Below are 13,254 nucleotides of genomic sequence, written 5' to 3'. Positions count from 1 at the left end.
CAGGAAATAATCAAACTCAGAGCTGAAATCAACCAAGAAGAAACAAAAAGGACCATAGAAAGAATCAACAGAACCAAAAGTTGGTTCTTTGAGAAAATCAACAAGATAGATAAATTCTTAGCCAGACTAACGAGAGGACACAGAGAGTGTGTCCAAATTAACAAAATCAGAACTGAAAAGCGAGACAACTACAGAATCAGAGGAAATTCAAAAAAATCAACAGATCCTACTGCAGAAGCCTATATTCAACAAAACTTGAAAATCCACAGGAAATGGACAATTTCCTAGACGGATACCAGGTACTGAAGTTAAATCAGGAACGGATAAACCATTTAGACAACCCCATAACTCATAAAGAAATAGAAGCAGTCATTAAATGTCTCTCAATCAAAGAGAGCCCAGGTCCAGATGGGTTCAGTGCAGAATTCTATCAGACCTCCATTGAAGACCTCATACCAATACTACCCAAACTATTCTACCAAATTGAAACAGATGGAGCACTACCAAACTCCTTCTATGAAGCCACAATTATTCTTATACCTAAATCACACAAAGACCCTACAAAGAAATAGAACTTCAGACCAATTTCCTTATGCATATCGATGCAAAAATACTCTATCAAATTCTGGCAAACCAAATCCAAGAGCATATCTAGGCAATCATCCACCATGATCAAGTAGGTTTCATCCCAGGCATGCAGAGATGGTTTGATATATGTAAAACCATCAATGTAACCCATTATATAAACAAACTGAAAGATAAAAACCACATGATCATTTCATTAGATGCTGAGAAAGCATTTGACAAAATTCAACACCCCTTCATGATAAAAGTTCTTGAAAGAATAGGAATTCAAGTCCCATACCTAAACATAGTAAAAGCCATATACAGCAAACCAGTTGCTAACATTAAACTAAATGGAGAGAACTTGAAGCAATCCCACTAAAATCAGGGACTAGACAAGGCTGCCCACTCTCTGCCTACTTATTCAATATAGTTCTTACAGTTCTAGCCAGAGCAAGCAGACAACAAAGGGAGATCAAAGGGATACAGATTGGAAAAGAAGTCATAATATCAGTCTTTGAAAATGATATGATAGTATATTTATGATAGTATCCCACAAGTTCCACCAGAGAGCTACTAAACCTGATAAACAACTTCAGCAAAGTGGCTGGGTATAAAATTAACTCAAATAAATCAGTAGCCTTCCTCTACACAAAAGAGAAACAAGCGGAGAAAAAATTAGGGAAAGGACACCCTTCTTAATAGTCCCAAATAATATAAAATACCTTGGTGTGACTTTAACCAAGCAAATGAAAGATCTGTATGATAAGAAGTTCAAGCCTCTGAAGAAAGAATTTGAAGAAGATATCAGAAGACAGAAAGATCTCCCATGCTCATGGACTGGAAGGATTAATATAGTAATAATGGCCATTTTACCAAAATCGATCTACAGATTCAATGCAATCCCCATCAAAATACCAATCCAATTCTTCAGAGAGTTAGAGAGAACAATTTGCAAATTCATCTGGAATAATAAAAAACCCAGGATAGCTAAAACTATCCTCAACAATAAAAGGACTTCCAGGGGAATCACTATCACTGAACTCAAGCAGGATTACAGAGCAATAGTGATAAAAACTGCATGGTATTGGTACAGAGACAGACAGATGGACCAGTGGAATAGAACTGAAGACCCAGAAATGAACCCACATACCTATGGTCACTTGATTTTTGATGAAGTAGCCAAAACCATACAATAGAAAAAAGGTAGTATTTTCAGCAAATGGTGCTGGTTCAACTGGAGGTCAGCATGTAGAAGAATGGAGATCAATCCATGCTTATCACCCTGTACAAAGCTTAAGTCAAAGTGGATCAAGGACCTCCACATCAAACCAGATACACTTAAACTAATAGAAGAAAATGTGGGGAAGCATCTCAAACACATGGGCACTGGAGAAAATTTCCTGAACAAAACAACAATGGCTTATGTTCTAAGATCAAGAATCGATAAATGAGATATCATAAAACTGCAAACACTCTATAAGGGAAAGGACACTTTTGTAAGGACAAATCAGCAGCCAACACATTGGGAAAGATCTTTACAAATCCTACAACTGATAGAGGGCTTATATCAAAAATATACAAAGAACTCGAGTGTAGAGGGCCGCAATAACATTCACCACCGCTAGATGGCGCTGGCTTCCACTGTGCCCCACATGGAAGGCCAGGATAGCCTCTGCCATTACAAGATGGTGCCAGCCTTCGCCGTGCCAGCCAACTTCCTTTCAGGAAGTTAACTGTGTGCGCATGTGCAAGAGTGCCTTCGTGCCAGGTCTTTGCTCACTCTGGGGCGTGCCTATGAGATCATGGGTAAGCAACCAATCAGGCGTGGACACGCCACATTAGGGTGTATATAAGCAGCGCCATTCTGGGGCTCGCTCTCTCCTCTTCAAGATGTAATAAATGCTTTGCCGCAGAAGGATCCTGGTGTCCGCGCATCGTTCTTGCTGGCGAGACGTTGGGCGCGCGACACTCGCGATCTTAAACTGCAGGGAGACAAATAACCCTATTGATAAATGGGGTTCAGAACTAAACAAACAATTCACAGCTGAGGAATGCCTTATGGCTGAGAAGCACCTAAAGAAATGTTCAACATCTTTAGTCATAAGGGAAATGCAAATCAAAACACCAGTGAGAATGGCTAAGATCATAAAGTCAGGTGATAGCAAATGCTGGTGAGGATGTGGAGAAAGAGGAACACTCCTCCATTGTTGGTGGGATTGCAGACTGGTACAACAATTCTGGAAACCAGTCTGGAGGTTCCTCATAAAAGTGGACATTGAACTATCTGAGGACACAGCTATACCTCTCTTGGGCATATACCCAAAAGATGCACCAACATATAACAAGGCACATGCTCCACTGTGTTCATAGCAGCCTTATTTATAGTAGCCAGAAGCTTGAAGGAACTCAGATGTGCTTCAACAGAGGAATGGATACAGAAAATGTGGTACATCTATATATAATGGCATATTACTCAGCTATCAAAAACAATGACTTTATAAAATTCATAGGCAAATGGATGGAACTGGAAAATATCATCCTGAGTGAGGTAACTCAATCACAGAAAAACACACATTACATGCACTCATTGATAAGTGGATATTAGTCCAATAGCTTGAATTATCCTAGATGAACAAAACAAATGAAACTCAAGATGGATGACCAAAATGTGAATGCTTCACTCCTTCTTTAAAAGGGGAACAAGAATACCCTTGGGAGGGAATAGGGAGGCAAAGTTTAGAACAGAGGCAGAAGGAATGCCTATTCAGAGCCTGCCCCACATGTGGCCCATACACATACAGTCACCCAACCAGATAAGATGGATGAAGCAAAGAAGTGCAGGCTGACAGGAACCGGATGTAGACCTCTCCTGAGAGACATAGCCTGAATACAGCAAATACATAGGCGAATGTCAGCATCAAACCACTGAACTAAGAACGGAACCCCTGTTGAAGGAATCTTAGAAAGGACTGAAAGTGTTTGAAGGGGATTGAGACCCCATATGAACAACAATGCCAACAAACCAGAGCTTCCATGGACTAAGGCACTACCCAAAGACTATACGTGGAATGATCTTGGAGTCCAACTGCATATGTAGCAATGAATAGCCTAGTAAGAGCAGCAGTGGAAGGGGAATCCCTTGGTCCTGCAAAGACTGAACCCCAAGTGAAGGTGATTGTTGGGGGGATGGCGGTAATGGGGGCAGATGGGAAGGGACAACCCTTAGAGAAGGGGAGGGGGAGGGTTTAGGGGGATGTTGGCCTGGAATCTGGGCAGGGGAATAACATTGAAATGTAAATAAGAAATAGTCAAGTTAATAAAAATGGGAAAAAAAACTAAGAAAGGCTGTCAACCCTTTCCCTATCTATTCAGCATAATACTCAAAGTTTTAGCTAGAGCAATTTGACAAAAAAAGGGAAGTCCAGAGGATAAATATTGGAAATGACAAAGGCAAGGTATCATTATTTGTGGATAATTTGGTACAGACCCAAAAAATTCTACCAGAGGACTCCTACAGCTGTAAATACCTTCAGCAAAGTGGCTTGTTATAAAATTAACTCTAAGAAATCAGTAGCTCACATTTCCACCTCCAATTGATGGTCTGAGCAATAAATTAGGGAAACAACACCCTCTGCCCCAGCCTCAAAGTATATAAAATATCTTGGTGAAACCAAGCAAGTGAAAAATCTGTAGGACAAGAGCTTTGTTCCCTGAAAATAGAAATAGAAGAAGGTATCAGAAAGTAGAAATATCTCCCATGTGCATGGATCAGTAGGATTAATACACTAAAAAAAATCCATCTTACCAAAAGCAATTTACAAATTAAATTAAATTCCAATGAAAATTCCAACAGAATTCTTCTAAGACAAGGAACGATTAATTCTTAACTTCATACTCAAAAATAAAAACACAAACAAAACGAAGAACAAAACCAAAAAACCCAGGATAGCCAAAACAATCTCAAACAATGAAAGAACTAAGGGAGGAAGCACAGTCTCTGCCCTCAAGTTCTCCTACAGAGTAATAGTGATAAAAACTGCATGGTATTGGTATAGAAACGAACATATTGATCAATAGAATTGAATTGATGATCCTGGAATACACCCACATACCCAGGGACAATTGATTTTTGATAGGGAAGTCAAAACCATACAATGAAAAAAAAACAAGCATCTTCAAAAAATGAAGCTATTCTAGCTGGATGTCTGAATATATAAGAATGAAAGTAGATCCATATTTATAACCCTGCACAAAACTCAAATCCATGGTTCAAGGACCTCAAAATGAAACCAAATACCAAATACAATAAATCTCATAAAAGAAAAAGTAGAAAATACCCTTGAACACACTGGTGCGGGAAAAATTGCTCTAAGGTCAACAATTGATAAATGGGACTCCATTTAACTGAAAAGCTTCTGTCAGGCAAAAAACACTGTCAATAAAACAAACATGGCAGCATACAATTTGAAAAAGGATCTTCAGCAACCCTACATCTGACACGGAGAAAATATCCAAAATTCATAAAGAACTCAAGAAGTTAGACACTGACAACCCAAATAACCTTAAAAATGGGATAGTGAATTCTCAACAGAGGATTCTCAAATGGCTGAGAAGAGTGTAAAGAAAAGTTGAAAGGCCTTAGTCATCAGGTAAACGCAAATCAAAACAACTCTTTGGTTCCCTCTTACACCTATCAGAAGGGCTAAGTTCAAAAACTCAAGAGATAGCACATGCTGGTGAGGATGTGGAGCAAGTAGAACACTCCTCCATTGCTGGTCGGACTGCAAACTTTTACAAACACTGTGTAAATCATTTTAGTGGTTACTCAGAAAACTGGGAATAGTTCTACCTCAAGACACAGCTATAACATTTTTGGGCATGTACCAAAAATATGCTCTAATATCTCACTAAGACACTTGCTCATTTAGGTTCATAGCAGCTTGATTCATAATAGACATCTAGGAAACAACCTAGATGTCCATCAACTGAAGAATGGATAAAGAAAATGTGGTACAACTATACAATAGAATACTATTCAGCTATTAAAAACCAAGACATTATAAATTTTGTGGGAAATTAAATGGAACGTGAGAATATCATCTTGGGTGAAGTAACACAGTCCCAAAAGGACATGCATGTTATGTACTCAAGTGGATATTAGCTATAAAATACAAGTATCATGCTACACTCCACAGACCAATAGAAACTAAACAAGAAGTAAGGCCCAAGCAAAAAGTGTGGATCTCACGTAGAAGGGGGAATAAAACAGTCAAAAAAGAATGGAGGGTGAGAACTGGGAGAGTGGGTGAATGAGGAGAGTGAATGGGGTTGTTGAGGACCAGGTGTGGGGAAAAACAGCAGAGATATCTGCATGGCCATGTAAATGAATTGATATATACAACTGATAGGGGTGAGGAGGTGTTCGGGGCATCTCTAGGTTGAAACAGAGACCTGGGATAAGGGTGTTGCCCAAGAATCAATGCAGGCAATCTTAGGTGTGTCAGGAAGCTGGGGATGTGGAACCCGAAGAGGCCACCTCCTCTAGCCGAGCAGTAACCCCAGTGGAGCAATAGACACTAAGCCACCCACAAAAATTTCGAGCCAAAAATTATCCTATCTACAAGATATACAGGAATGGGAGGTGGATCAGAGACTGAGGGAATAGCCAACCAATAACAAGCCCAACTTGAGATCCATGCCATTGCCTAGCACCAAAGGCTGACATCATTAATGGTATTCGGTTATGCTTGTAGATAGAAGTATGTTATCCTCTGAGAGGGTCCACAGAGCAGCTGATTCAGACAGAAACAGACACGAACAGTCAAACAGTAGATGGAGCTTGGGGACTCTTACAGAAGTATAGGATGAAGTATCATGGCTCTGAAGGGGATAGGAACTCCACAGGAAGATCAACAAAGTCAACTAACCTGAACCTTTGGGGCGTTCAGAACCTGATCCACCAATCAAGACCATAAACAAACTGGACCCAGGTCTCTCTGCACATATGTAGAAGATGTGCAACTTGGTCTTCATGAGGGTCCCAAACAAAAAAAGCCAGGGCTATCCCAAAAGCTGTTGCCTGTATCTGGGATATTTTCTCCTACTGGTGCTACCTTGATTGGCCTCAGTGGGAGAGGAAGTATCTATCCTCATAGAAACATGAAGTGCCAGACCAGGCACATACCAACGGGGACCCTCACCTGCTCAGCAGAAAAATTGGAGGTGGGATGGATATAAATATTGTAGAAGGAGCTGACCAAGACAGGGACAATGAGCAGCATGTAAAGTGAATACATAAAAATGAAATTAATTTAAAAAAAACTTTAAGAGGAACACTCCTCCATTGTTAGTGGAATTTCAGACAGGTAAAACCATTCTGGAAATCAGTCTGGAGGTTCCTCAGAAAATTGGATATTGAACTACCTGAGGACACAGCTATACCTCTCTTGGGCATATACCCAAATGATGCCCCAACAAATAACAAACACACAGGCTCTACTATGTTCACAGCAGCCTTATTTACAATAGCCAGAAGCTGGAATGAACCCAGATGCCCTTCAACAGAGGAATGGATACAGAAAATGTGGTGCAACTACACAATGGAATACTACTCAGCTATCAAAAACAATGACTTTATGAAATTCATAGGCAAATGGATGGAACTGGAAAATATCATCCTGAGTGAGGTAACCCAATCACAGGAAAACACACATGGTATGCAGTCATTGATAATTGGATATTAGCCCAAATGCTCGAATTACCCTAGATGCACAGAACACATGAAACTCAAGAAGGATGACCAAAATGTGAATTCTTCACTCCTTCTTTAAAAGGGGAACAAGAATACCCTTGGGAGGGAATAGGGAGACAAAGTTTAGAATAGAGGCAGAAGGAACACCCATTCAGAGCCTGCCCCACATGTGGCCCATACATACACAGCCACCAAACTAGATAAGATGGATGATGCAAAGAAGTGCAGGCTGACAGGAACCGGATGTAGATCTCTCATGAGAGACACAAACAAAATACAGCAAATAAGTAGGCAAATGCCATGATTAAACGACTGAAGTAAGAAAGAGACCTCTGTTAAAGGAATCTTAGAAAGAACTGAAAGAGGTTGAAGGGGCTTGAGACCCCATATGAACAATAATGCCAACCAACCAGACCTTCCAGGGACTAAGCCACTACCCAAAGACTATACATGGACTGACCCTGGGCTCCAACCTCATAGGTAGCAATGAATAGCCTAGTAAGAGCACCAGTGGAAGGGGAAGCCTTTGGTCCTGCCAAGACTGGACCCCCAGTGAATGTGATTGTTGGGGGGAAGGCGGTAATGGGGGAGGATTGGGAGGCGAACACCCATAGAGAAGAGGAGGGGGAGGGTTTAGGGGGATGTCAGCCTGGAAAAGGGGAAAGAGAATAACAATTGAAATGTAAATAAGAAATACCTCAAAAATAAAGGAGAAGAAGGAGGAGAAGGGGGAGGAGGAGGAGGAGAAGGAAGAGGAGGAGGAGGAGGAGGAGGAGGAGGAGGAGAAGAAGAAGAAGAAGAAGAAGAAGAAGAAGAAGAAGAAGAAGAAGAAGAAGAAGAAGAAGAAGAAGAAGAAGAAGCAGCAGCAGCAGCAGCAGCAGCAGCAGAAGAAGAGATCTCAAGAAATGGCGAAGGAAAAGAAAAGATCTCAATAAATGGCGAAGGAAGCAAAAAAAATAAGCAAGAAAAGAAAAAAGAAAAAAAGCAAGTTTAAAGATACAAACATTGGCAATGGCTCTCTGGCACTGACTCAAGGATCTCAGGTTGATAGCAAGAAGAGTAAATGGGATTTTGTGATGTTAAAAATTTCTCTACACCAGAGGAGGTCATCCACAGTGTGGAGAGACAGCCATAAGGGGTAAAGGGGGAGCAGGTTCCAGTGGACAGTTAATATATAGAACCTGTAAAAATCCTCAGATCATCCAATTTATACATGAGCAAATAAATTATACCGGCACTTTTCTTAACTCTTCTTCATCTGGAAGCAGCATTATCATGGACTTTGTCATGACATACATTCAGGGACATTAGAAAGCCATGTTGGGGAGTGTCAGGACCCAGCACCAAGGCTGTGCTGACAACTTCTGCCCCATTTGCTTCCCAGGGTTTCTAGCCCCATTCATAGGTCAGAGTTTATAAAAAGTGACCCTCTGAACTCTGAGATATCATTTACGGTGTTTTTGACATTATTTATATGGAAATATACAACTGCATCACTGTAAGTCACTCATTCTTTTATTAATAATGGTTATTCATAGTCCAGGAGTCAAAGACTCTTCTGTATGGTTGCTAATACAAGTCCCATAGAGGACGGGAGGAAGGCAGTAATAATCCTGCCCTGGGTCTGACCATCTTGTATCAGAGGGATAGAGAATTTCTCCATTAAGGTGGATCAACAAGCAGGAGTAAACTCTGAATTTTGGTCACTGAGCAACATGGTGAGCAGAGCACTTTCATCAGGATCACCGGATGCCTGCGACCAGAAAACAAAACAAAACAAAACAAAACAAAACAAAACAAAACTGTATGTCCCCAAATTACCCGTTATTCTTGGTCTCTGCAGCCGTTCAGGGGTGAGGAGAAATAATTTCCCAGCACACACCAGATTCTGTGCATGGCCTGAGATCAATTTCAGTCCCTGGAGAATTCTTGTGTTCATAGGTGGGAGGGTAGATATAGATTGATTCAATTAATATTTCTTTTGGAAAAATCGGGACTATAAAGGGATTTTTTTCACCATTTTATACGAACATATAACACTAGCATACCAGAAAGAAAATCACCTTAGAAATGAAGAAAAGAAATTAACATACCAAAGAGACAAGACTTATGGGAGACAATGGAGAAACATCAGGAAATGAGGTCAGCACATTCATCCTGCCTTGCACTGGCACAATCATGCCTAAGAAACAATCTTACTTGTCATAAATGACAGGGTTTGTTTGGGATTTTTTTTAACTTACATTTCAAATGTTATCCCTTTTCCCAGTTTCTGAACCACAAACCCCATATACCAACCCCCTCTGCCTTCTATTTGGTTGTTCACCCATACAACAACCCACCCTTTCCTGCCTCTCTGGTATGACATTCCCATATAGATGGGGGTTGGGTCCAGCCTTGGCAGGAACAAGTTCTTCTCCTCCCATTGGTGCCCTACAAGGCCATCCTCAGCTACATATCCTGCTGGAGTCATGGATCTGTTCATGTGTACTCTTTAGATAGTGGTTTAATTCCTTGGAACTCTGGTTGATTGGTATTATTGTTCTTATGTGGTTGCAAACCCCTTCAGCTTCTGCAGTCTATTCTCTAACTCCTGCAATGGGGACCCCATTCTCAGTTCAAAGGTTGTCTGTGAGCATTCACCTCTGTATTTATCATGTTCTGGCTGAGACTCCCAGGAGGCAGCTATATCAGGCTCCTGTCAGCATGCACTTCTTGGTGTCAGCAATGTTGTCTGGGTTTGGTGGTTGTATGTATGTGGGCTGGACCCGCAGGTGGGGCAGGCTGTAAATGTTCATTCCTTCAGTCTCTGCTCCAAAAGGTGTCTTCATATCTCATCCTATGAATATTTTTGTTCTCCCTTCTAAGAAGGACCAAAGCATTCACACTTTGTTCGTCCTTCTTGAGCTTCATGTGGTTTCTGTATTGTATCTTGGGCAATCTGACCTTTTGGGTTAATATCCACTTATCAGTGAATGTATACCATGTGTTTCTTTTTGTGATTGTGTTTCTCATTCAGGATGATATTTTCTAATTCATCCATTTGTCTATGTATTTCATGAAATCATTGTTTTTAATAACTGAATAGTAGACCATTGTTTAGATGTTTCACATTTTCTGAATCCATTCCTCTGTTGAAGGGCATCTAGGTACTTTACAGCTTCTGGCTATTATAAATAAGGCTGCTGTGACCAAAGTGGAGCATGTGCGCTTGCTTTATGTTGAAGCATCTTTTGTGTATAAGCCCTGAAGTAGTATAGCTGGATCCTCAGTGCAATTTTCTGAGGATGGTCCAGAGTGATTTCCATAATGGTTGTACCAGCTTGCAATCCCACCAACAATGGAGAATTGTTCCTCTTTCTACACATCCTCCCGAGTATCTGTTGTCACCTGAATTTTTGATCTTAGCTATGCTGACTGGCGTGAAGTAGAGTCTCAGGGTTGTTTTGATTAGCATTTTTCTGTTGACTAAGGATGTTGAACATTTCTTTAGGTACTTCTCAGCCCTTCAGTTGAGAATTATTTGTTTTTCTTTCTTTCTTTCTTTTCCCATCTTTATTAACTTGGGTATTTCTAATTTACATTTTGATTGTTATTCTCTTTCCAGGTTTCTGGGCCAACATCCCCCTAACACCACGCCCTGCCCTTCTCTATGGGTGTTCCCCTCCCCATCCTCCCCCAATTACCACCCTCCCCTCAACAATCATGTTCACTGGAGGTTCAGTCTTGACAGGACCAAGGGCTTCCCCTTCCACTGGTGCTCTTAATAGGCTATTCATTGCTAATTATGAGGTTGGAGCCCAAGGTCAGTCAATGTATGGACTTTGGGTAGTGGCTTAGTCCCTGGAAGCTCTGGTTGGTTGGCGTTGTTGTTCATATGGGGTCTCAAGCCCCTTCAATCCCTTTTAGTCATTTCTCTGATTCCTTCAATGGGGGGGTCCTGCTCTCAGTTAGGTGGTTTAATGATGGCATTTACCTATGTATTTGCTGTATGCCTAAGAGAATATAGCTGGTTCCTCAGGTAGTTCAATGTCCAATTTTCTGACAAAGCTCCACACTGATTTCGAGAATGGTTGGACCAGTCTGTAATCCAACCAACAATGGAAGATTGTTCCTCTTTCTCCACATCCTCGCCAGCATTGGCTGTCACTTGAGTTTTTGTTCTTACCCATTCTCACTAGTGTGAGGTGAAATCTGAGGGTTGTTTTGATTTGCATTTCCCTTATGACTAAAGATGTTGAACTTTTTTTCAGGTGTTTCTCTGCCATTCGGCATTCCTCAGCTGTGAATTCTTTGTTTAGCTCTGAACACCATTTTTTTTTTTTTGAGCTGAGGACTGAACCCAGGGCCTTGCACTTGCTAGTCAAGTGCTCTACCACTCAGCTAAATCCCCAACCCCTCTGAACACCATTTTTTTAATAGGGTTATTTGTCTCCCTGTGGTCTAACTTCTTGAGTTCTTTGTATATTTTGGATATAAGACCTCTATAAGTTGTAGGATTGGTAAAGATCTTTCCCCAATCTGTCGGTTGCCGTTTTGTCCTAAGAACAGTGTCCTTTGCCTTACAGAAGCTTTGTAGTTTTATGAGATCCCATTTGTCGATTCTTGATCTTAGAGCAAAAGACATTGGTGTTTTGTTCAGGAAATTTTCTCTAGTGCCCAAGAGTTTGAGATTCTTACCCACTTTTTCTTCTATTAGTTTGAGTGTATCTGGTTTGATGTGGAGGTCCTTGATCCACTTGGACTTATGCTTTGTACAGGGTGATAAGCATGGATCGATCTGCATTATTCTACATGTTGACCTCCAGTTGAATCAGCACCATTTGCTGAAAATGCTATCTTTTTTCCATTGGATGGTTTTGGCTCCTTTGTCAAAAATCAAGTGACCATAGGTGTGTGGGTTCATTTCTGTGTCTTCAATTCTATTCCACTGCTCTATCTGCCTGTCTCTGTACCAATACCATACAGTTTTTATCACTATTGCTCTGTAATACTGCTTGAGTTCAGGGATAGTGATTCCCCAAAGTCCTTTTTTGTTGAGGATAGTTTTAGCTATCCTGGGTTTTTTGTTATTCCAGATGAATTTGCAAATTGTTCTGTCAAACTCTCTGAAGAATTGGGTTGGAATTTTAATGGGGATTGCATTGAATGTGGATTGCTATTGGCAAATTGGCCATTTTTACTATATTAATCCTGCCAATCCATGAGCATGGGAGATCTTCCATCTTCTGAGGTCTTCTTCAATTTCTTTCTTCAGAGGCTTGAAATTCTTATCATACAGATCTTTCACTTGCTTGGTTAAAGTCACACTGAGGTATTTTATATCATTTGGGACTATTATGAAGGACTATGTTGTTTTCCTAATTTCTTTCTTGGCTCCTTTCTCTTTTGTGTAGAGGAAGGCTACTGGTTTATTTGAGTTAATTTTATACCTGGTCACTATGCTGAAGGTGTTTATCAGCTTTAGGAGTTCTCTGGTGGAACTTTTGGGATCACTTAAGTATACAACGAGATGAACTTTTAATCCTAAATATCATTTCTGAATTTCAAGACTCATACAAAGGTCATAGCTTAGGTAATGAATATATTGAAAGACACAATTCTAAGAATCAGAGTTAATAATGAGAGCTTTGTTCTGTGAATTTATGTCTGTAAAATATTTTTTGTAAAGATTTGTGATATAATAATTTCTGCTTAATATACTATAATTTTCTAACTTAATGAAAAGTTGTGAGTAAATTTGATTTGAAAGACTAAAAGTAATAGACTTGAGGTTGTCTCAAGGCATTATTTTTTTTAAAACAAAACTGAAAACAACAAACAAAGGAACCTGTTTCAAATATGGCATCTATTAGTATTCTAGTGATTGATCTGCAGTGTTGAAACACAGCACCAGAAAGCAAAGCAAAATCATGGCAAGTGGATTAATTCAGGAT

The sequence above is a fragment of the Rattus norvegicus genome, chromosome 13 (genome assembly GCF_021556685.1).
Source record: "Rattus norvegicus strain SHRSP/BbbUtx chromosome 13, alternate assembly SHRSP_T2T, whole genome shotgun sequence".
Lineage (NCBI taxonomy): Eukaryota > Metazoa > Chordata > Mammalia > Rodentia > Muridae > Rattus > Rattus norvegicus.
The sequence above is the reverse complement of the archived record's forward strand: the minus strand, read 5'-3'. Positions refer to the sequence as shown.